The 25,700-nt window shown below is 42.1% G+C and overlaps 1 pseudogene; it reads right to left on the bottom strand.

Annotated features, from left to right (window-relative positions):
- Positions 1–423: 423 nt before the first annotated feature.
- On the bottom strand, positions 424–2,111 carry LOC139355640 (histone-lysine N-methyltransferase SETMAR-like; annotated as a pseudogene).
- Positions 2,112–25,700: the final 23,589 nt, after the last annotated feature.

Below are 25,700 nucleotides of genomic sequence, written 5' to 3'. Positions count from 1 at the left end.
GACTTTTTGTATAGACTCAGTCTCACTTTTTGCCCAGGCTGGTCTTGAACTTCTGGGCTTAATCAATTCTCCACTTCAACCTCCCTAAGTGCTGGGATTCCTGGTATGAGCCACCAAGCCTGGCCCTTAATGACCTCTTTAAAGAGTCTGTCCCCAAAAACAGTCAGTGACATTCTGAGGTACTGGGAATTCAGACTCCAACAGATAAATTTGGGTGGGGGACCCAATTCAGTCTATAGCAACCACTCCACTAGGCTGTCTGTTTAGTGGCCAGAAAACAATGGATACAAAAGTAACAGAATGTAAGGGAAAAAGTTCTCAGGAAGGTATAAATAAATAAATAAATTCCTGAGATATTACTTTATAATAAATAAATAAACTGCAACCTGAGGTTGATGCAAACGTAATTGCAACACATCTTTATTAATCAAAATAGCAACCATTACAATTACAATCAACATATATTTGCCAATGAGAAATAAGTTTGTTTATTCCTGTAGCATAAAAATCCATGCTTCCGGATTTGATGAACTCTTGAAAAGCATTTTCTTCATCCTGTTGGTTGTGAAGTGTTTTCCCTCCAAAAAGCTGTTGAGGTGCTTGAAGAAGTGGTAGTCAGTTGGCAAGAGGTCAGGTGAACATGGTGGATGAGGTAAAACGTCGTAACCCAATTTGTTCAACCTTTTTTTTTTTTTTAGACAGAGTCTCACTCTGTCTCCCAGACTGGAGTGCAGTGGCGCGATCTCAGCTTACTGTAACCTCCGTCTCCCAGGTTCAAGAGGTTCTCTCACATCAGCCTCCCGAGTAGCTGGGATTACAGGCACCTATGCCTGTAATTTTACTATGCCTGGCTAATTTTTACATTTTCACCATGTTGGCCAGGCTGGTCTCAAACTCCTGACCTTAAGTGATCCGCCCACACTGGCCTCCCAAAGTGCTGGGATTACAGGCATGAGCCACTGCACCTGGCCTAATTTGTTCAACTTTTGAAGGATTGGCTGTGTGACATGCAGTCGGGTGTTGTTGTGGAGAATTGGGCCCTTTCTGTGGACCAATACCAGCTGCAGGTGTTGCAGTTTTTGGTGTATCTCATCAATTTGCTGAGCATACTTCTCAGATGTAATGGTTTCAGCAGGATTCGGAAAGCTGTAGTGGATCAGGCCGGCAGCAGACCACCAAACAGTGACGGTGACCTTTTGCGGGTTTTTTTGTTTTGTTTTGTATGTGTTTTTTATTTGTTTGTTTGTTTTGTTTTGTTTTGTTTTTTTAGATGGAGTTTTACTCTTGTTGCCCAGGCTGAAGTGCAATGAATGGCATGATCTAGGCTCACTGAAACCTCTGCCTCACTGCTTCAAGCGATTCTCCTCCCTCAGTATCCTGTGTAGCTGGAATTATAGGCACCCGCCACCATGCCCGGCTAATTTTTTTGTATTTCTTTGGTAGAGATGGGGTTTCATCATGTTGACCAGGCTGGTCTCGAACTCCTGACCTCAGGTGATCCACCCACCTCGGCCTCCCAAAGTGTTGGCATTACAGGCATGAGCCACCATGCCAGGCTGACTGTGACCTTTTATTTGGTGCAAGTTTAGCTTTGGGAAGTGCTTTGGAGCTTCTCGGTACAACCACCGAACTGGTTGTTGCCAGTTGTTGTACAAAATCCACTTTTCATCACAGTCTAGTCAGGAAATGGCTCATTGTTGTTGGATAGAATAAGAAAAGATGACACTTCAAAACAACAATTTTTTTATTTTCACTCAGCTCATGAGGCACCCACTTATCGAGCTTTTTCACCTTTCCAATTTGGTTCAAATGCACACAACCATACAATGGTTGATGTTGAGTTCTTTGACAACTTCTCCTGTAGCTGTAAGAGGATTAGCTTCAATGATTTCTCTCACTTGGTCGTTGTCAACTTCCGATGGCTGGTCGCTATGCTCCTCATCTTCAAGACTCTTGTCTCCTTTGCAAAACTTCTCGAACCATGACTGCACTGTACGTTCATTCGCAGTTCCTGGGCCAAAGGCGTTGGTGATGTTGCAAGTTGTCTCCGCTGCTTTACAACCCATTTTGAACTCAAATAAGAAAATCACTCGAATTTGCTTTTTATCCATAGTCTAAAATCAACATAAAATAAACAGCAAGTAATAAGTCATTAGCAAAAAACATAAAGCAAGAAATGCACATTAAAATGATGTGTAACATAACCGCATTTATTTAAGAATGTATTCCAAATAGAAATGGCATGAAATGGCAAATTTCAACAATGCAGAAACCATGATTACTTTGGCACCAACCCAATACATAGGGAATTAAGAGAAAAGAATTATCTCTAGCTCTTGAAATGTGGCAGGGATTTGAGGAAGAAACAAAATGTCCATCAGTGTTCTTAGCCACAGCAATCAAGACCAACTCTGGCTTCCATAAAGAGATTTTCTTTTTTTTAATTCTGGGAAGAATACCAGGAGACTCACAGAATACAAGGAAAGGATGAAGAGTATGACTTGTGAAAAAATAAATAGAAGTTTTTCCAAGAGGTCTGGGTAGCAGGAACCAATGAAGAGCCTTTTCAGAATGCCTCTGCCAGAATGAATGTGTGTGTTGCTTCTGCCATTACAGCATATCCCTTGAGAGTCACATTCCAAAGATATAAAATCGAACAAGGCTATCTTGAGACGTGTGTCCACTCTTTGGCTTGGGGAACCTAGGACACTTGGCAAAAAGGCTATATCCAATAGGAGTAGGTGGTACCCTAAAGAGATACCAAGGCAGGAGGAATAAGAGGTGAGGAGACAAAAGCAGCACCACAAGTGGATGTATTATTCTGATGTTAAAGCTGGGGAAACTGAGACTTAGCTTTAGGGATAACTGGTATCTTAAGAGACCTAGGAATTGTAAGACACCTTGCTAATTCCAAATAATGTAGTCTTTCTACTTACCCCATAGTGCATCAGTCTGCCCACTCCCAGAGTGAATACATTAATACATGAGTACATATATAAATAAACAGGCAAATACATGACTAGGCTAGAATTCCAGAATTTCAATCCACTTATTTATATATACTTACTTTCACTACTAAATTGAATTGAAGGTCTAGGTATGCTTAATAAAGGAGCTTTCTTTATTTGGTTATCATCAATATTCAATGAAGAATTTGAATCCACATAATCTACTTATTGTAAAAGAGGAGCAAGTTCTAGTTTTTCCTCCTGTCAATTCACCTGGGCCTTGACAAGCTGAGGAGCCTTTGTATGCAGCTAAACTCCTGCAGGTGATCTCTGCTTTTCTGCCATTGTCAAACCCACCAGGCAGGGGTCAGGTCCAACTCTGTTCACAGTACCCCTTGATCCATTATTGTAGCCAACAATGTGAACAGCTTTGTCTTATACACACAAGAAGGAAGACCACACTTCCATGTTTGGGGAAAGGGAGTTGGGATGTGGCAGGAATACAACAAGCTCTGCATCAATCAATTTATCAGGTATGTATTGAGCCGCCACCTATGTTGTCAATGCTAAGCAAGCCCACAAGAGAAAAAGCAAATGAATAAGCCAGCAGGTGCTTCTTAGGAATGTTTTATCTCTATAGCTTAGTAACTAAGACCTGAGAGCTGGCATGTTAGACAAACCCAGACATCTACAGGATACTTGACCAGTACACCTTAAGACTGTCAAGGTTATGAAGAGCAAGGAAGGTCTAAGCAACTACAATAGACCAGAGAAGAATGAGAAGACATAGTTACTAAATGCAATGTGGTATTCTGGATTGCCTGATGAAATAGAGAGAGGACTGTATTGTGGTAAATAGTGTCCCTCCCAAAAAATGTATTTCCACCAATAACCTGTGACTCTGACCTTATTTGGAAATAGGGCCTTTGCAGATGTAATCAACTTGAAATGAGATCACACTGGGTTAGGGTGGGCCATAAAAGCAATATCAGAAGAGAAAATTTTGTATACAGAGACACAGACATAGGGAAGATCAACAAGGGAAGTTGGAGACAGTGATTGGAGCGATGCATCTACAAGTCAAGAAACAGCAAGGACTGCCAGCAATCACTGGAAGCTAGAAGAAGAAATGCGAAACACTTTCCCGGTGCCTTCAGAGGGAGCATGGCCTTCCGGGCACCTTGATTTTGGATACCTAGCCTCAGCCAATTTTTCCGATGTCAGTCACTGACCCAGTTAATAACAGTGCTCACTTTACACTCAGACATACACACACTAGTAAGTGTTAGTGCTTACTGTGTGCAAAGACCTACTGCTTGGCTCTTTGCATGCTTTTTGTGTGTGTGTGTGTGTGTGTGTGTGTGTGTGTGTGTGTGTGTGTGTGTGTGTGACAGGGTCTCACTCTGTCTCTCAGGCTGGAGTGCAGTGATGCAATCTTGGTTCACTACAACCTCTGCCTCCCGGGTTCGAGAGATTGAAACAACGGAGTAAGTTTCTGTTGTTATTAGCCACCCAGCCTGTGGTATTTTGTTATGGTAGCCATGGAAAACTAATGTAAGGACATTAATAGAAAAAAATGTTAAATATAGATAAAAGCTGGGGCTCAGTCAATAATAATGTACTGATGTTTCTTTCTTTCTTTCTTTTTCTTTTTTGGTTGTTTGTTTTAAGGAGCAAGGAGTTTAATAGGCAAGAAAGAAGAGGGAAGAAAGAAAGAAGAAGCTCCCCTGTACAGGGATAGAGGGAGGGAGGCTCCAAAGCTGAGAGATGGAACCCCATATGTTGATTTCTTAGTTTGACAAACCTACCACCACAATATAAGATGTCATCAATAGAGTAAATTGGGTGAAGATTATACCAGGTTTCTGTGTGTTATCTTTATAAGTTCTCTATAAAATTATTCCAAAAATGTTTTTAAAGTTTATTTTTGGGGAAGAAAAAGCAACACACAGGCTGTGTCATCTTTGAATGGTCAGCTCCCTAAGCTTTGGTCTCTTCATGCATTAAATGGAGATAATCATAGCCCTAGTCAGAGTTGCGGGTTTTAAAATGCAATAATGCATAGAAAGTGCTTAGCAGGTCACTCCTTTTTCCATTTTGATTCTGTCACTTGGTCTATTTGCCAGCCTTTCCAAAATCATGTCACCGTGAATTTGCCCAGTTCATGTCCTCCTTCATGCTGTTGCTTAAAATATTAACAGTGAAAAGGACAGAACCCTGCAGGCTGCTGCTGGATTCAGTGGCAGCAACTCCACTGAACAACGATAGTCTTCCAATTCGCTATGGATCCAGCTAACTCATGTGTTCCATCTCAGGTTAAAATCTAGGCACCCCATGAATCAACATTTCCCACATGCCCAATAATTGAGTAACCTTAATAAAAAATAAGTGAAGTTAAGCTAGGACAGATATGATGCAGACAAGGAAAATTTTTTAAGTGACATAACATAATGGTTAGGTGGAGTTAGATTAACTAGATTCGAACCCTAGCTATACTACTTACTGGTGGTGTGCTATTGGGTAATTCAGTTACAGTCTCTTAGCCTCATTTCTCTCATTTATAAAATAAAGGCAAAAATACCTTTCACATAAAGTTGTTAAAAAGATTACATTTAAAAACACATGCCAAATGGCCAGGCACAGTGGCTCCTGCCTATAATCCTAGTGGTTTGGGAGGCCAAGGTAGGTAGATTGCTTGAGGCCGGGAGTTCGAGACCATCCTGGCCAATGTGGCAAAACCCCGTATCTACTAAAAATACAAAAATTAGCTAGGCATGGTGGCCCGTGCCTGTAGTCCTAGCTACTTGGGAGGCTGAGGCATGAGAATCGCTTGATCCCAGGAGGCAGAGGTTGCAGTGAGCCAAGATCGCACCACTGCACTCCAGCCTGGATGACAGAGTCAGACTCTGTCTCAAAAAAGAAAAAAACAAAAGCAAACCAAACCAAACCAAAACCAGCACCATGCTGCAAAGAGCTAAGCCATAGGACTTTGCACACAATAACCACTGATATTTACTAATGTGTGTGTATGTCTGAGTGTATATGCGAGCACTGTCATTCACTGGAGTAGTGAATGACATCGTAGGGACACAAAAATAGACGTTTGAGGAAAACCCTGTACACATGAGGGCACAAGGGACCAAAGGGAGACTGTGACTGGCCCAAGGTCACAGTGCAAGCGAATGACAGAGGCACCAGTACAATAGGACTCATGACTCCTAAGGCAGTTACTCTGCAGGAATCTTAGCAATAATCTAACTGCTTTTATTTTGTAAATATGGAAACTGAATCCCAAAAAACCACAGGGGATAGAGCTTATTCAGGGCACCATGATTTATTAGTGGTAATCCCATGTGTTTCAACTCCTGGCCCATGCTTTTCTGTGGCTTTTCTGAGTTCTCAATAGCACCTAATAAAATCTACACATCAATGATCCAGTCTGCAGGCAAAGAGTTGACTGTTGATATCTAGCATCTCAAAAGCCAGGGGCAGCTCTGAGAGCTGTCAGACCTTTGGGCCAGGACAGTGAAGATGAGGACAGTAAAGTCCGGCAGCTTTGATTCAAACATAGTGCTTGCTGAAAGACCTGTGGTTGTACTTTAATGTAAGTACCTAAAAAAGCATAGTAATCCCAGAGGCTTAGACAGTTTACATCCCAGCTAAGCAGTACTTTGGGCTCTTGGAAGCACCAAGTATATTCTAGCCTAGCCTGGCCTCATTTGGACTGTGAATGTATGATAAAATCACCTCTTCCTGTGCTGCAGTTAATATTAGAAATTACGGTAACAGAGTTTCAAAGTGCCTTGTGGTTTTTTAAAGAGACATTTTGACTGTTAGCCATTGTCTCGTTTGATCCTCACAACAGCACTTCAGGTTATTATTGTTATTATTATGTAGTAGTCCCTGTATTATACATAAGAAAACAGGGTCAGGGAGATAGAGTATTTAATATGATTTGGCTCTGTATCCCCACCCAAATCTCATCTTGAACTGTACTCCCATAATTACCACAGGTTATGGGAGGGACCTGGTGGGATATAATTCAATCATGGGGGCAGTTTCTCCCATACTGTTCTCATGGTAGTGAATAAGTCTCATGAGATCTGATGGTTTTATAAGAAGAAACCCCTTTTGCCTGGCTCTCTTTGCCTGCTGCCATCCATGTAAGATGTGACTTGCTTCTGCTTGCCTTCTGCCATGATTGTGAGGCTTCCCCAGCCATGTGGAACTGTAAGTCAATTAAACCTCTTTCTTTTGTAAATTGCCTAGTCTCAGGTATGTCTTTATCAACAGTGTGGAAACAGTTGAATAAAGTATTGGTGACTTTATTGACAAATATATATTATCAACAATGATAATAAGGAAAATAATACTTGTAGATTTTGCTGAGCATGTATCACTGTCCCAAACATTTTAAATGTATTTGTGGTTTAGTTTCCACATAACTCAGTGAGATTGGTGATAGCATTGTCTAGTTTTACTCTGAGACACAGAGAGATTAAGCGACTTCCCTGAGCTCACACAGCTAAGAAATGGAGGAGTCAAGATGTGATGCCAGGCAATCTATCCCCAGAGTCCTTGTTTTTACCATCAGCTGCAGCAAATGTGGCCTCTTGCTCAACAATAAACTGTTGAACCGAATCAGACAGAGGTGTCATGCACATCCGTGTAAAGAGACCACCAAACAGGCTTTGTGTGAGCAATAAAATTTTTTAATCACCTGGGTGCAGGCCGGCTGAGTCCGAAAAGAGAGTCAGGGAAGGGAGATAGGGATAGGGCTGTTTTATAGGACTTGGGTAGGTAGTGGAAAATTACAGTCAAAGGGGGTTATTCTCTGGCGGGCAGGGGCGGGGGTCACAAGGTGCTCAGTTGGGGAGCTTCTGAGCCAGGAGAAGGAATTTCACAAGGTAATGTCAGGAACCAGCCATTTTCACTTCTTTTGTGATTCTTCAGTTACTTCATGCCATCTGGATGTACATGCAGGCTTGGGCTCAGAGGCCTGACAATAGGTATAACCTTTATCCTTAAGGAATTCATAGGCTAGTTTGGGGAATCTGACACGTGAATTAGATTATTACAATTCAAGGAGATAAAAAAAAATAAGATGCACTATCAGAGCAATGACAGCAGAGTGACGAAAGTCACTATGTTGGACCTTGGATTGAAACCCAGGCCTCCTGACTGCAGAGTCAATATTTGTTTATTCTTTCCTTTATTTGATAAACACTTAGATTGAAATTTATAACTAAAAAAAAGGCATTCTTCTTCCCCTGAAGAAGCAATCATTAGAGCCCAGAGAAAATATTTCTCAAAACACATTAAGCCCATCACAGCCTTAGCTCCAATGTGAACACATCAAGGGTTCATTGATCATAAACTGAAGTGAGGGCTATTCAGTTCTCCACTGCTTTACCCATCCCCCGCTCTGACCACTGCCATAAAGGGGCACCAAGGAACCTTCCCTTAAACCCATTTAGCAGTGGTGCCCTGATTTAATGTAACCTCAAGTTAAATTGTTTTCACTAATACAAACTTAATGAGGGCCCCTTTAATCCCTTCAGGAATTTTCTTTTTAGAGGTTGAGTCTTGGCTCTACCATGAGAACTGTTCTCTCTGGTGGAGGGTCTCCAGCTTCAGTCTTCTGAAGAATTCCAGGAATGTAGCAATGATCAGCACATTCTTTAGATGTAACCAGGGGTTTCGAGCCAATCCCCACAAAAATATCTTCGAAAGATGTGGCTCAGATTTCCATACCTACTCTTTTTGGGGTCAGAAATATCTCAGAATACACTTTCCCCAATAAAAATATTTTGGAGATAGAGCAGATTAACTTTTACTTTAAAAAGGCAAAAAATGGAGCTTTACTCCTAAAATAACTCTAAAAATTCGGCTATAAATTTCACTCTCAAGCTCAGAGTATGTGAGGTGAAATTATAAAATCTGCCTGCTGCAGTGTGGCTTCCAAATATGGCTATAGCTCTTTCATTTTTTCAGATCATCACAGGAATATCCACCTAGCCTATTAGTAGAAAGACACAGACTTGAGACCTTTTCCAGCAATGACTGGAATAAGGGGAGGAGACCACCCCTCATATTGTCTTATGCCCAATTTCTGCCTCCAAAGAAAGAAGAAGTAAAAACTAACAGGCAGAAATGAAATCCACAAGCAGACAGCCGGGCACCACACCCTAGGCCTGGTAGTTAAAGATCGACCCCTGACCTAATCACTTGTGTTATCTGTAGATTACAGACATTGTATAGAAAAGCACTGTGAAAATCCCCGTCCTGTTTTGTTCTGATCTAATTACCAGTGCATGCAGCCTCCATTCAGGCACCCCCTGCTTGCTCAATCGATCACAACCCTCTCACACATACACCTTTAGAGTGGTGAGCCCTTAAAAGGGATAGGAATTGCTCACTCAGGGAGCCCAACTCTTGAGACAGGAGTCTTGCTGATGCTCCCGGCTGAATAAACTGCTTCCTTCTTTAACTTGGTGTCTGAGGGGTTTTGTCTACAGCTTGTCCTGCTACAATATAAGTATATCAGGGCCGTGGGGCTATTCATTTAAGGGGAGTGGGGTCAGGGCTGTGGTTCTGATTCTTTGTAGCAAGAAGAGAAAAAGCTGAGGTTTGATCTGTTAACTATAATTTCTTCTCACTGCCACTCTGTGCCACTATGAAACTGGTCCTGCCTAACTTGCCTTATTTGATGCACCTCCACTGCTACTGAGATGACCTTGTTGATCTAAATCATTGATCAGAATACAGAGAATCCCTGTAGTAAATAACAAACTTAGCCACTTGGCTCCAAAGCTTAACCAGTGGGCCTTGGTACAGCTTCACCCACTACTTTGCCAAAGCCAGCTCTCCTCTTCCCCTTCCACTTAGAGCCTGGGCTGCCTACCTAAGCTAGTTTTTGGGGGGTCTTTCTGATCTTTTCTGTCCACTAGGCTTCAGCTGGATCACCCTGCTCCATCCTGGCCCATCTTCCTCACTTCTTTTTGTCATTGGGCTTTTAATTCAAACTGGTTTTTAAGCTTTGCATGCCAGGCATCTCAGTGAATGACACCATGATCAAAGTTCTGCCTTTCTCAATTGCCACTTTCCTGATGGATACCTGTTCATTCTAAATCTATGCAACTGAAGGAGTCATTCACTGACTCGCCTGAACAAACATCTCCTTCAGGACTTTCTCACCACCTCTAGTTCCAGAAGAGGCTGGAATTATTTTTCAGGAGCAGTGATACGATCCTGATAGCAACAATATGTATTCAGAAAGCAACAACTGTTGAAGGATGTGAATGAGATGGAGCCTTTTCCTTTTAATCATAACACAACATCATGTTTTGTCCTTAGAGTAACTACAGTGACATGGAATTGACGTTGGATGCACTGGTCAGGGCAGAGGGAGAAAGCAGCTAGGGTGGTAGATGGCTTTGTCTATCTTCTTCTCTTCTGGCCTGGAAACTAAGTAGTTAGGAGCAAGTCTACCTGTCCTTATTAGCTGACCAGCTGAGGGTGACCCTGGGGAACCAATGAAGGAGAACAGAAAGAAGGTTCCAGGACTGGATTTCTACCCCAGCATAACTCTTGAATGGATTAAGCCAGCACCCATTGAATGTGAACTCTTGAGACTACAGAGTGAGTGTGGTTACTGCTGTGCACTCAGAGTACAAACTCGTTCAAGAAAACTGCCCTGGCCGGGTGTGGTGGCTCATGCCTGTAATCCCAGCACTTTGGGAGGCCAAGGTGGGTGGATCACCTGAGGTCAGGAGTTCGAGACCAGCCTGCCCAACATGGTGAAACTTCGTCTCTACAAAAATATGAAAATTACCCAAGCATGATGGCAGGTGCCTGGAATCTCAGCTACTTCGGAGGCTGAGGTGGGAGAATCGCTTGAACTGGGGAGGCAGAGGTTGCGGTGAGCAGAGATTGCACTGCTGCACTCCAGCCTGGGTGACAGAATCAGGCTCCGTCTCAAAAAAAACAAAACAAACAAACAATAACAAAAAAAACTGCCTTGTTTTTCTGAAAGCCTTGGGCCCTAACCTGTGTTTGTTCTGGAGGCTCAGGCAACCGCCCTTACCTGCTCATCTTTTTCCAGGGACCTCTGGTCAAACAAATCAATTTAAAACATCAGGTGCTGGAGGAACACAAACACAGGCAGCGGGAGAGGCCTCAAGGTGCCAGGCTCTGCTTTCAGCTGCTCTGGGTTTCCAAGCACGTTCCAAAAATATAACCCCCACTGCCATGGCAAACCTGCCTTTGATAAAACACAATGTACAATCTCTAATGTTGACACAGAACAGATGGGACTTTGATTTTTTAAAAATCTGTTCTTGATAGAAGTGAAATAGGCATAATGGATTTTTTCCTTTTTTTTTTTTTGGATTTGGACTTCTATTTTTTTCTTATCACATGCATACCAAATACAGAATTTTTCCATTCTCTCTCTTTGTTTCTGTCATGGGTTATTTCTGTAAGCAAGAGTCTCTGGTTGACCAAGTCTTGCTTTTCTCATTAACCAAACAGGATGAAGTTTACTGGCCCCATGTCCCTTTTATCTAGGGGAAAAGAAAGAAAAACAAAATCAGTCATGGGAGCCACACACCAAGGGTGTCCTCAGACTTAGAGGCAACAAGATGATGGCTTATCAACAACGGTGTACTGAGTGATGGCTGAGCAGGGGGTATAGTAAGAGGAGGGGGAAGTTATCCCTCACCTACCCCACAGGCTGTTGTAATCTAAATGCAGGATGGGCCTGCTATGCCAACTCAGTCTCAATACAAACCCCAACAGATTGCAGCCCATAAACCCCTCCTAAACACGCCTTTCAGAACCGCCCCCGGTCACTAAACAAGCCCTTTCCCAGCCCTCCATTACTCCTCAGAGCATCATCTGTGCACAGGATGTTCTTGCAGGGAGGGAAGTCATCCTTACATGATTCCATTCCCATAACAACAGTTGTTACAGGGGCAGAATGAGACAGACACTGACAGACGGATTTAGGCCCTCTACATTAACCCCAAACTGTCTGACTAGATGATGATAGGCATGCCAGACAGTCAGTGGCTCAAGCCACATTACACCTTACTCTTATGCTTTGTTTCCTTCTACCCTACAAGACTCCTGGGCAGGAGGTGAAATTTAAAGAGAGGGCGAGAGAAACGCAGCAAGGAACCGTGGCTCAGGGTAATGGGATGTTCTGCTCTTTGTTGAGAGTGGCTTAGCCTTTGGTTTCAATCCGACAGCCTTCTTCTAGGGCAGTTGGATTGATTCAAAGGGATGAAAGGCAGACTCTTGTGGAAGAGCGAGCACAGGTTTCAATGGCCCTGCCAAGTCCTGCTCATGGTCCCACAACTCTATAGGGGTTGATGTGGTGGGAGGAGGGCTGCGGGAGATTTACTAGGTTACGAGACTGGTAAGAATACGCACTGGGAATCTTACCTCATGTTCTCCTAGATTCCAATCTCTCCAACACAAATTAAATTGCCCTAACCATTTTTCTAGAATAATCTGGAAATATGAATCATTCCCCAAACAACTGTTTCACAGAAAAAAAGTTTATACAAAATTTTTTAAAAAGTTACAGAGACAAAAAGATTGACGGATTATTTCATTTTGTGAGCTAGCTACAAAAAAGAAGGCTATTTATATTTTTTATGTATTCCACATGCATTGGCAGAGCATCCTCTTGGTGGATTTCCAAAACCCAATGTCATGGCATGCAACAAAGAGGACACTTGTCATTTTATTTGCCCTGTTAATGGTAAGTTTCATGGTACATCATAGGTGTTCCATACATGTTTTAACTTTTTAAAAAGTCTGCTTTCACTGTCATGATTTAGCTCATGAGCATTTAGTAAACAAGCAGGAGGAGAAGAATGCCCTCAACACTGATGACAACAACGATGATGATGTTAGTAATGAAGAGAAAACAAGATAGAAAAAGAACCTGTATGTTGGGTAACCTGTCAGTTTTCTAATGAGCATGCCTAGGTCAAGTGAGAGCACCAGGGTCTGAATTCAAATCCCTCTTCTACCACTTAGCAGGAAGCGTCAACAAGGCACAGTATGACTTGTCCTCACTTTCTTTGACTTTAACTGGAAATAAAGATTCCTCACAAGCTGTGAAAATAAGATAAGAAAATCATATGCAGAAGTACTTTGTAAATAGGGTTATACAAATATAAGAAGGTAATTTCATTATCAATTATTAAGAACCACATCGGCCTCTCAGGATCCATTTAAGTTTTAAGACGTCTTAACTACAAACTATCTATAAAAATGCAGAATAACCAAGGATAAGCTATTCAGTTTTTCATTGCTGCATAATACATGACCAAAAAACTTAGCAGCTTAAAACAACTTCCATTTATAATCTCACAATCTGAAGGCTTGGAATCCAGGCAGACTCAACTGGGTTCTTTAGTTAGGGATTCATGAGGCTGACATCCAAGTGTCAACGGTGCTGGGTTCTTCTCTAGTGACTCTGGGGAAGAATTTGCTTCAAAGCTCATTTGACCAGAATTTACAGGCAGAATTTAACTCCTTGGGTTGTAAGCCTGAGGTTCTTGTCTTCTCCCTGGCTGACAGCTGTATACCACTCTCAGCGCACAGGGGCTGCCCTTTGGTCCTTGTCCCATGATCCTCCCCAGCTCAGCAATGAAAAACCCCACTTGCATCAAAGCCTCCCCCTCTGACTTCCCCTTCTGCTCCCATATGGAGAAACTCTCAGCTTAGTCTTTTATTACTTTTTTAATTATTTTTCTCACTGCTTCTGTAGACACTGATTTCTGCTTTGAAAGTGATTAGACTTAGGTCCACCAAAATAATTGCTCTTTTAACTAACTCACAGTCCATTGATTCTTAACCTTTACTACAGCTGCAAAATCCCTTTGCCATGAAGCATAACATAATTTCGAGTGTGATATCACATCTTATTCACAGGCCTGAGGGTTAAGGCTCGATGTCTTAGGGAGGGGGAAATATGATGACCTCATAAGAAGATGGCCCTAAATGTGTACACTATGTCTATTTTATAATAAATCCCTCCCCTCATTAAGAATTGGGGATAGAAAAGAGGGAGGGGAAAAATATACTTAAAAAAAGATTTGGGGATAACCTCCATATACTCCCATGTCTAGCACCACTTCTAGCAAAATGTGGGTTAACATTGAATAGCAATACAAGGCTTCCTTTGGGACATCTGCTTTTCAATCTCAGGTTTCATAAAGAAAATAATATTGAAAGTATCTTTGTCTTAGTTAATTGTATACTTTTCCTGCACCCCTGCTGTCTAGCAAAATACCTAGCACATAGCGGGGCAAAATAAATAAGGTTGAGTGAATACGTGAATATGTGAATGAATGAATGACTGGAGGAATTTTTCACTTAGGCTTAACTAAGGGTATCCGCTGATATCTGCATACCAAGCTTAGTTGTTGTTGGGTTTGCTTCATTGTTTTGCAAAAAAAAAAAAAAAAAGATACTGAAGAAAACTTAGTGTTAAGATTTTGGTTTTGGTTTTGCCTTTTAGGCACTTTTTTTTTTCTTTTTCTAAGGTTTCTTTGGGGATTTGTTCCATATGACCCACTTACACGGAATAATGCTATTCTCACCCAGCATAGCGGGGCCAGGCCCTCCCAGTCTAGAGGGAGAGTTGCGTAGATGGAAGGGGAGTTCTGCCTGAAGCAGCAGAGGACACCTGAGGGAGGGCCAATTTCAAGAGTCTTCTTTTTGAAAGAATTTAAAAGCCTCACCAGTCTGCCAAGGAATTTGAGTGCACAGTGCATAACAGGCTAGATTCTAGCTCAGCAAAAAGTAAAAGGCTCCTACCAAACAAAGCACAGAAAAATCTGCCAGGAACCATCCGCGAAAATGACAAAGCGTTTTCACTGTTTGTTTGTTTTTATTTATTTATTTATTTATGTATTTGAGAAGGAGTTTCGCTCTTGTTGCTCAGGCTGGAGGGCAGTGGCGTGATCTCAGCTCACTGCAACCTCCACCCTCCTGGGTTCAAATGATTCTCCTGCCTCAGCCTCCTGCGTAGCCAGGATTACAGGCGCCCGCCACCATGCCCAGCTAATTTTTGTAGTTTTAGTAGAGATGGAGTTTCACCATGTTGGCCAGGCTGGTCTTAAACTCCTGACCTCAAGTGATCCACCCACCTTGGCCTCCCAAAGTGCTGGGATTATAGGCTGAGCCACCACTCCTGGCCTATTTTTATTTTTATTTTTGAGATGGAGTCTCACTCTGTCACCCAGGCTGGAGTGCAGTGGTGCAATCTCGGATCACTGCAACATCCACCTCCCATGTTCAAACAATTCTCTTGCCTTAGCCTCCTGAGTAGCTAGGATTACAGGTGCCCACCCACCACCACACTTGACTAATTTTTTGTATTTTTAGTAGAGATATGGGATTTCACCATGTTGGCCAAGTTGGTCTTGAACTCCTGACTTCAAGTGATCCCCCCACCTCGGCTTCCCAAAGTGTTGAAATTACAGGTGTGAGCTACTGCAGCCCGCCCTCCTCACTGTTCTAAAGCTTCCTCCTTGAAAACTGGATTGACAGATACTGGATTGAAGTGAGGCGGCTTACTGCTGAAGAGGACAGCTGGCAATGTAGCAGGGAAACAGAGTCTGCCTTGCTGGAGATAAATCAATGTTCTGCTCCGGGCCATTAGTGGCTGATTATTATTTAAAAACAAAAACCTCTCAAATGTATTGGTTATCCCTTGATCAGACTGTGTCTCCAGAGGATTCTTTTATGATTCTTCTGTTTTCCAAGTTGCACAAAACAATTTCCCATTAACCATATCCTCGCATATTCTGCTAACTAAACCAAAGCCATTTACATAATGGGTAATTTCACACACACATTAGCTAAATATATGTGTAAACAAATACATTGCTAAAATTTGGACACATTTGGAGAATGCAAAACATCTAGACTATGGGAGAGGTGGAGGATGGGAGCCAGGTACATATGAGTTCCAAATTAAAGAAAACCAAAAATATATATACACACATATATATAATAAATATTAGATATATATTACAAATATTACATATATGTAATACACATGTAATATACATATATGTCATATTTGTACTAGCACTTGTTATACTCTTCTAAGCACTGCTCTTGTATTAATTCATTTAATCCTTGCAGATATTGTATGGTGTAATTGTACTTTTACTTTCATCTCCCACTGACAGATGGGGAACAATGATATAGACAGGGTCAGTACTTTGCCCAAGGGCAGAACTGGGCACTGAACCTAGGAAGACTGGCTCGAGAGTCCATGTACATAACTACTAGACTACTGAAGCCATCCTCATAGGACTGACAAGAATTCTCGACAGAAATATAGTTTTAATTAAGCATTTATCAGGCTGCGCTTGGACCCATTTTCTGGCAACCAGAAGTCATGTAGCACTGGATACTGACTATTTGCATTCCCATTGTTCTTATAGACAAGGTTTCTGATGTGAGAATCATAAGACTTTCACTTAAGAATTGCCTGAGATGTTTTTCAGATCCTGAATTCCAGAAAAAACAGCTGATATCAACTAATGTGAAGACCTGTACAGAGGCATGGAATCGACATGAGAATACAGTTTCTTCATCTCCCTGTCCTGTGATTTTACCCTGCGCTTTTTGACCAATCAACAATCTAAAAAACCCTAGCCCCAAATTCACTGGGGAGATGGATTTGAGGTTTCCTACCATCTCCTCATTCAGCGGCCCTACAGTTGTATCTCTTTCTCTATTGCAACCCAGGGTCTCCTATAGGTATATCAACTTGCTGCATTGGGCAACGGATTTGTTACAGTTACACTGCTACTGCTAATCTACTCCGCGGTGGGCTTTCCAAACTCCGTGACCATTTTACTATCATGTGCCTAAGTTTTGCCGCTTGCTACCAGTGGGCTCCAGGTGCCTTTCTCTATTTCACTAAGCCTCAGTTTCCACATTTGTACAACAGAGATAAAAGTAGAGCCAAGCCCAAAGGCTTGCAGTGAAGATTATTCACTGCTTCATTCAAAAGCTATTCATTGAGCACCTACTATGTGCCAGGCACTGTCCGGAACAGCTAGCAGAATGGACAAAACTTCTTCCTTCAGGGAGCATACAATAAACAAAATAGAGTGGGGAAGAGACAATAAACACAATTGTAGCAAAACTATTATAGGAAATTGGAAGCTAATGTAAACTATTTAAAGAAATATAAAGTATAAAAAAAAAATGGGTGTGCTGGGTTGGAGGACTGTTAAAATTTCAAATAGGGGCCGGGCACAGTGGTTCATGCCTGTAACCCTAGCCCTTTGGGAGACCAACGTGGGTGGATCACCTGAGGTCAGGAGTTCGAGACCAGCCTTGCCAACATGCTGAAACTTTGTCTCTCCTAAAAATACAAAAATTAGCTGGACGTGGTGGCATGTGCCTGTAGTCCCAGCTACTCGGGAGTCTGAGGGAGGAGAATTACTTGAACCCTGGAGGCAGAGGTTGCAGTGAGCCAAGATCTCACCACTGCACTCCAGCATGGGCCACAGAGTGAAACTCTGTCTCAAAAACAAACGAACAAACAAAATTCAAATGGGGGAGAGGGGTCCAGGAAAGTCCTCAGTGAGGATGTGACATTTGGGTAACATGTTTCAAAGGGTCTCCTGTGTTTAATTTGCAATTTAGGTAAAGGAAAACAAAAATCACTTACCTTAGTGCCTGATACAACATGGGTACTCAACAAATTTGTAGTTGCCTGCCCAGTAAGGCAAAATAACTTTTTTTTTTAAATTTTTATTTAAAAATGATAGTAGTTACGGTTCTTTCCAGTAGTGGAGATAGAAAATTTCTCTGGAAGAGACCTTGTTTCTGAGGGAAAGACCTCTGAAAAGACCCTTTTTAGTTAGGCACATGTTAAAAGTAAGTGGGCATTCCCACACTCACACAGACACTTTATTGGGAGAAGAAAGTAAATAGAGTTTTTTTTTTTTTTCATTTGGCTGTTGTGGAGGTTTTCCTTTTGTAGCTTTGTGTGTTTAGTTATGTAGTGTTGTGTGTGTGTTTGCTGTTTCCTTCAGTGTATCAAAAGCCTAGGGTTCCCTTTGTGGGAAGGCAGAGTGATGCCGCTCCTTCCTCATGTCCCTTGCGACTTTGAGCTGTAACGTTGATGGGCACTGATGACCAAATTTATAGAGGGAATAAAGGATCTTCTAGTAGAGCAGCAATCCAGCCCTCCAACCCTACCCTTGAAACTGTCTTTGCAAAAATTATGACAGTGAGAGAAATCTGACAAAGGTGACTCTATCTTGCCTCTAACTTCACAAGCTAACTGCCTTTGTTAACTTTAAAACACAGATGATAACAGTTCCTTCCCCAAACCAATCTCCTCCTTATTCAGGGACTAAAACTGCCTTTGTAAGACCACAGGGTTAAGATTCTGGGAGGAACCTGAATTCTGCTGAGATGTTGATGTAGTCAAATGATACCCAGCTCTTGTTCCCTAGCTTGCCTTTCTATAACCGCTTACTACTCAAGAGTCATGTAGCTGGCGATAACAAGAAGTGTAATTCACCAATTGCTTTTATAGATAACATAACGATGATCAAAAGCTAAGATTGGTCTTTGAGATATTTTTCAGATTTTTGCATTCTGATGACCAACTCCACCTGGAACCCCCATGATTCATGTCAAGAAACTAACTCAACTGGTCCTGTAATTCTCACCCAGAAACTGACTTAGCTCGTAAAGAATGTTTTTTGACACTCCTATGATTTCATCATCAACCAGTCGGCAGCACCCATTCCCTAGCCAACTGCGTGCCACATCATTTTTAAAAACTCTACCCTCTTAGAGGCAGAGGTTGCAGTAAGCTGAGATTGTGCCACTGCACTCCAGCCTGGGTGGCAGAGTGAGACTCTGTATCAAAACAAACAAACAAAAAAGTCTACCCTCTGAGTTCTCAGGGAGGTGGATTTGAGAAATATCTCCCATCCTTCTGCTTAGCTGGCCCTTTGCTGAAAAACTTGCTGTTTTCAGTGAAGTTTTCTTTTCTGGGAAGCAGGCAAGAACACCCTTTGAGTCTCCAAATTATTTTATGAATGTCCAATGTATTGGAGTAGCCCTAATAGAAAACAGCCAGCAATAAAGAAAAAAGATGTATGTCTGCTAAGAAAATCCATCCTAATGAAAGGGGAAGCTGGCGTTCAGAGCTCATCACCAAAGCCTGAGTGTTCTCTCTGGAAGCAGTGGGACCCATGCAGTCCTGTTGACAACAATAAAGTCTTGCTAAGTCTGTAATGGTTTCTAGCAGCCAATCTGACTCTGAGAACCAAAATTATTCTGAAGACGTCCCCTGAAGCTTGTCTTCCGGTTATCCAATCATACACTAAACTGTATACTGTTGTGAAGGGACTTTGCAAGTGTAACGAAGGTCACTAATCAGTTGTCCTTAAAATAGAGAGATTATCCTGGATTATTCTGAGTGGACCCAATCTAATCAAATGAGCACTTAAAAGAGGAAGAGGAAGAAGGAAGAACCAGTTAGAGAGATTCAAAACATAAGAAAAACTCCACCCCCTGTTGCTGGAGAAAGTCCACAAGGAAAGTACGAGAAGGACGGAAGGTTCACAAGGAAAGTGTGAGAAAGGCCCCAGGAGCAAAAGACCAGCCCTGGCTGGCAGCCAGCAAGGAAACTGTGCCCTCAGCCCTGCAACTTCAAAGAACTGAACCTAAATGAGCTTGGAAACAGATTAATCTCCAGGCCCTTCAAAAAGAAACACAGGCTTTCTGAGACCTTGATTTTGGCCTTGGGTAACGGGGCAGAGAAACCAGCTGTGCCAACCCAGACCTCTGACACATAGGACAATTGGATCATCAATTTGTGTTACTTTAAATCACTAAGTTTGTGATAATTTGTTATGGCTGCAATAAGAAATTAACACACCAACCTTTCAGACACATTTTAGGGAAAGTGGTTCCGTGTGTGTAGTTGTGTGTGTGTGTTGTATGTGTTAAGTACAAAGGTCAAAGTGCCTTAACCAGTTGTTCTGTGATGGAGGATGTCTGTGTGAAGTGGACTTACAGTCTTTCTCTTCTTCCCCCTCAACCTGTATTTGGAGAAGTACTGGTAGGCAGTCAGACTATAGGGCAGTTGAAGCAGTGGAGAACAGACCTCTTCACTGGATTGATCAGGATTAGCCTTCTACTCTCTCTCTCTCTATTTTTTTTTTTTTTGGAGACAGAGTCTCACTCTGTTGCTCAGGCTGGAGTGCAGTGGCATGATCTTGGCTCACGGCAACCTCTGCCTCCTGGGTTCTAGTGATTCTCTTGCCTTAGCCTCTTGAGTAGCTGGGACTACAGGCATGTGCCACCATGCCTGGCTAATTTTTGTATTTTTAGTAGAGATGGTATTTCACAATATTGGCCAGGCTAGTCTTGAACTCCTGATCTCAGATGATCCACCCTCCTCAGCCTCCCAAAGTGCTGGGATTACAGGCGTGAGCCACTGCGCCCAGGTTTTTTTGTTTGTTTGTTTTTTGTTTTTAAAGAGGGTCTCACTCTGTCACCCAGGCTGAAGTACAATGGTGTGATCTCGGCTCACTGCAACTTCTGCCTCCTGGGCTAAAGTAATCCTCCCACCTTAGCCTCCCAAGTAGTTGAGACTACAGGCACACACTACCACTCCAGACTAAGTTTTTTATTTTTTGTAGAAACAGGGTCTCGCCATGTTGTCCAGGCTGATCTCGAACTCCTGAGCTCTAATGAACTGATGGCCTTAGCCTCCCAAAGTGCTGGGATTAACAGGTGTGAGCCACTGTACCCCCTCATTTCTAACTGTCTTTCTCATCTCCGTCCTCACTCACAACTCTGACTCACCTCAAGGAAAGTTACACGAAGTCTTCTTTTTTTGTTGTTTGTTTGTTGTTCTGCTTTTTAAAAAAATGCATAAAATACTCATAACATAAAATGTACTATTTTAACCATTCTTAAGTGTATAGTTCAGTGGCACTAAGTACACTCACATTGTGAAACCATCACCACAATTCATCTCCCAAACTTATCATCAGCTCAAACTGAAACGGTTATCCGTTAATTTATAGTTACCCCTGAAAAGAAATAGATTACTCCTTGCGTGAAAAAGTGCTTGGTTTGCTTGAACATATCACAGAGAGAATAATTCTTTATGCATTATCTCAGTTGATCATCACAGACTTGGAAAGTTAAGTTTTATTTCCAGAATACCATATCCAATGGGTGATGGAGACTGTGTTTTAATACAGGTCTGTCTGTGGGACTCCAAAGTCTATAATCTTACTAATGACGATGCTCAATAAGTGATCACACTGTGTGTATCTTGTGCAGATGCCCAATAAATGATCATGATCATTTTCTAAGCTACCTGCAACTGAGGAATTCTCTTTTCCTTAAGTTTTGCATTGTGGTTGACTTTTAGCATGACCAAATCAAATAAAAATTTGACAGAGGTAACAGTTTAACTTTCAGATACCAACTGCATAAAGGGGCTCCATCTCAAGACCTCATTTCAGTGCAGAAAATTTTTCCCTCCCAGAGCTGGTGTCGAGGCAATCCATAGAAAAGGAGATCAGGAGACGCTATCCCAGGAGAGAGGGCTGATGAGACTTTTTAGCAAGACATCTATTTGTGTCATTGGAGTCTAAGCTACACCACTTAACGGCTGGCTGGATGATCATGGACAAGTTGCTTAACCTCTTTATGAATGGTTCTCACCTGCAAAATGGGGATAATAATAGTACCTACTTCGTACAGTGGTTGAGAATGTTTCAAAATCTCCATTTGAATGTTCAGATAGATACCTCAAATTAAACATGTGCAAACAATTCAAATTAAACATGGTGATTCTGATTTCCTTCTCCAAGCTATTCCTACCTTAACTTTCTCCATTTCAATAATTGGGAATTCCATCCTTGAAGAGGCTCAGTTCAAAAACACGCATACATAGAAGTAAAGTTTCTTTTCTTTCTTTTTTTTTTTTTTTGAGATGGAGTCTCGCTCTGTCATCCAGGCTGGAGTGCAGTGGCGCGATCTCGGCTCACTGCAAGCTCCTCCTCCCGGGTTCACGCCAGTCTCCTGCCTCAGCCTCCCGAGTAGCTGGGACTACAGGCACCCGCCACTACGTCCAGCTAATTTTTTTTGTACTTTTTTCAGTGGAGACGGGGTTTCACCGTGTTAGGTGGATGGTCTCGAACTCCCGACCTCGTGATCTGCCTGCCTTGGCCTCCCAAAGTGCTGGGATTACAGGCATGAGCCACCGTGTCCGGGCCATAAAAATAAAGTTTCTTTATTCTTCCTTCACATCCCATATGCATTCACAAAATTCTGACACCTCAACCTTGAGAAATATTCCCAGAATCCAGCCACTTCTCTCCTTTAACCATTGGAAACCTTATTTGAGTCACCACAATCTCTCACAGTGACTTTCTAATGGCCTCTTTGCTTCCACCTTTGGCCTTCTATGGTCACTTTTCAAAGCAGTGGCCAGCAGGATGCTTTGAAAGCAAATGAGCTCATGACACTTCTTTGTGCACAACCCTCCAATGGCTCTCCGCTCACTCAGAGTAAACGCAAACCCTCATGTTGGTCTACAAATTCGACACAATTTCTCCTCCCAGCCATCCTTCTAATCTCCCCTCCTATACTCTCCTCAGGGCACAATGGTCTCCTTGCTGTCTCTTGAAAAACATCATGCATGTTGTTGGCTAGGGCCTGTCCTTGTGCTGTTGCCTCTACCTGGAAGTTACTTTTCCCCCAGGTATCCACATACCTGCCTCTTCACCTCCTTCAAGGTTTTCCTCCAAAATCATGTCTTAAGCAAGGCCTTCCCTAAATGCTTGATTTAAATTTCTAATCCCAAACCTCCACCAACCACATCCACAGACTCCTATTTTTCTTCCCCAGTGTTTTGTTTTGTTTTGTTTTGTTTTTTCTTTTTTTTTTTTTTTGGTAGCATAAAACCTTCATCGGGCCAGGCACGGTGGCTCACGTCTGTAATCCTAGCAATTTGGGAAGCCAGGGTAGGTGAATCACTTGAGGTTGGGCGTTCAAGACCAACCTGGTCAACATGATGAAACCCTGTCTCTACTAAAAATACAAAAATTAGCCAGGCGTGGTGCTGTGTAGTCCCAGCTACAGGGGAGGGTGAGGCAGCAGAATCACTTGAACCCGGGAAGGCAGAGGTTGCAGTGAGACGAGATTGCATCACTGCACTCCAGCCTGGGCAACAGAGAGAAACCCTGTCTCAACAAAATAAAAATAAAGGTAAAATTGAAACCTCATCAAGTTGTAATATGATTGATACTTACATTTATTTATTTATTTATTTATTTATTTATTTATTGAGGTGGAGTCTTGCTCTGTTGCCCAGGCTAGAGTGCAGTAGTGTAATCTTGGCTCACTGCAACCTCACCTCCCGAGTTCAAGCAATTCTCCTGCCTCAGCCTCCCAAGTAGCTGGGATTACAGGTACCCGCCACCGGGCCCAGCTAATTTTTGTATTTTTAGTAGACATGGGGTTTCACCATCTTGACCAGGCTGGTCTCTAACTCCTGACCTCATGATCCACCATCCTTGGCCCCCCAAAGTACTGGGATTACAGGCATAAGCCACGGCACCAGGCCGATACTTACTTTTTAAATCATTTGTTTCTCTCTACTAAAATATAAGTTCCATGAAGACATAACTTGTTCACGGTTGCGTTTCTCTCAACTTTGGTGCTATTCACATTGTGGGCAAGAGGAGTCTTTGTTGCTGAAGACTCTTCTGTGGGTTGTAGGATGTTTAGCAGCAACCCTGTCTTCTACCCACCAGATGCCAATAGCACCTTCCCAGCTAAAGAATTCTCAATGACTCCGAATATTGCCACATGTCCGCCAGGAAGCAAACTCTGTCCCTGTTCAGTATCACTGGTCTAAAACAAAGCCTAACACAAAGCAAATGCTTGGTAAGTATGTGTTGAATAAACAAATGAAAAGTGAATGTATTACTATGTCTAAAGCATATAGAACAGTGCTTGACACATAGTAAGTACTCAAGAAATGTTAATTATGTTCATTAAGAGGAATGTGTTGTTTTTGTTATTGTTGCTGTGTTGCTGTCTACCAGAGAGACAGCTATTTTGTGGAACCTTTGGATTTGAAACAAATTTCACTTTTTAAAAATATATTTGAATTATTTTAAAAACTGCAATACAAAACTCATAATTAGAAATGTTAACACATTGGATGCCACCAATTCATTAACTTGTGTTGCCACATTAACTTATTTTTGTACAGACCTCAGAATACACCATCTTCTGCCATCTCTGTGCACACATTTTAAATGTGTTGCTGATTAGGAGGCTGTAGTTTGGCACTGGCATTTATTTTTATCCCTGTCTATGCCTGTTGGCTCATGTGAAACTGTTCAAGCAAGTATTCTATGGTACAGTACATCAAACATACATTGATTTAATCTGCCCACATTCAACTATACAAGCTTGGCCAAAAAATAAAGAGAGAAAGGCATAATTTTCATTGAACATGAGCCCCTAATGCAAGCCAATTACTTCATCTGGTGCTCAACTAAGGCAACAGCAATCTGTTCTACCCTGGAGGAACAATTGTCTGTATTAGACTCAGTGCAAAGATGGGCTACTACACAAAACTAATGTATCATATTTTTTGTTGTTGTTGTTGTTGTTTGTTTTTTGAGACGGAGTCTCGCTCTGTCGCCCAGGCTGCAGTGCAGTGGCGTGATCTCGGCTCACTGCAAGCTCCGCCTCCTGGGTTTACGCCATTCTCCTGCCTCAGCCTCCTGAGTAGCTGGGACTACAGGCGCCCGCCACCGCGCCTGGCTAATTTTTTGTATTTTTAGTAGAGATGGGGTTTCACCGTGGTCTCGATCTCCTGACCTTGTGATCTGCCCGCCTCGGCCTCCCAAAGTGCTGGGATTACAGGCGTGAGCCACCGCGCCCAGCCAATGTATCATATTTTATGGGAGATTTAGAATACATTTTTGTGGGCAATTTTGACCATATATGTTTAGTCCTTTATTATGTATAATCTCAACCTCCAAAAGTTATTTGAGAACAGCATTTGAAACAACTCATTTGATGGCAAATACTGTGAGGCTATTTACGGTCATCGTTTTCCCTAAAACAATGAGATGCCACAAAATGCTGCCCCAGACCTCACTGAAGGTGTTAACTAGGAGAAAACATATGCACCTTATTACCTTTGTAAAATACAACAGTTCTGAGTTTCAAAACAGATCTGACTACACCGTTTTAGAAGATGAATTACAGATTGGTAACTGGTTTTCAAATCCCTTGCTGGTTTTTGACCCTGACGCTTGAGTAAGAACTTACTTAATAATGTTGCCAAACCACTATTCAGCACCCACTCAAAAAATGCTCCCTACCTGTATCCCTCATGTCAAAAGACTGACAGTGAATGGAAAATATATGTAGCATATAATAATATATGCAAGTAGTTATAATGCTGAATATAAATTTGGGGTACTTATCTCACTTCCCATTTATAATATCAAATAAAATTTGTTGTGATATAATCCATATAAACCAATAAGCATGAGGAATGAATGTACTAAAGACTGGGTTACTTTTTTTTTTTTTTTTTTTTGAGACAGAGTCTCACTCTTTCACCCAGGCTGGAATGCAGTGGCGTGATCTTTGCTCACTACAACCTCCGCCTCCCAGGTCCAAGTGATT

The sequence above is a fragment of the Macaca nemestrina genome, chromosome 8, assembly GCF_043159975.1.
Source record: "Macaca nemestrina isolate mMacNem1 chromosome 8, mMacNem.hap1, whole genome shotgun sequence".
NCBI classification, from domain to species: domain Eukaryota; kingdom Metazoa; phylum Chordata; class Mammalia; order Primates; family Cercopithecidae; genus Macaca; species Macaca nemestrina.
This window is presented reverse-complemented; position numbering and strand designations above follow the sequence as displayed.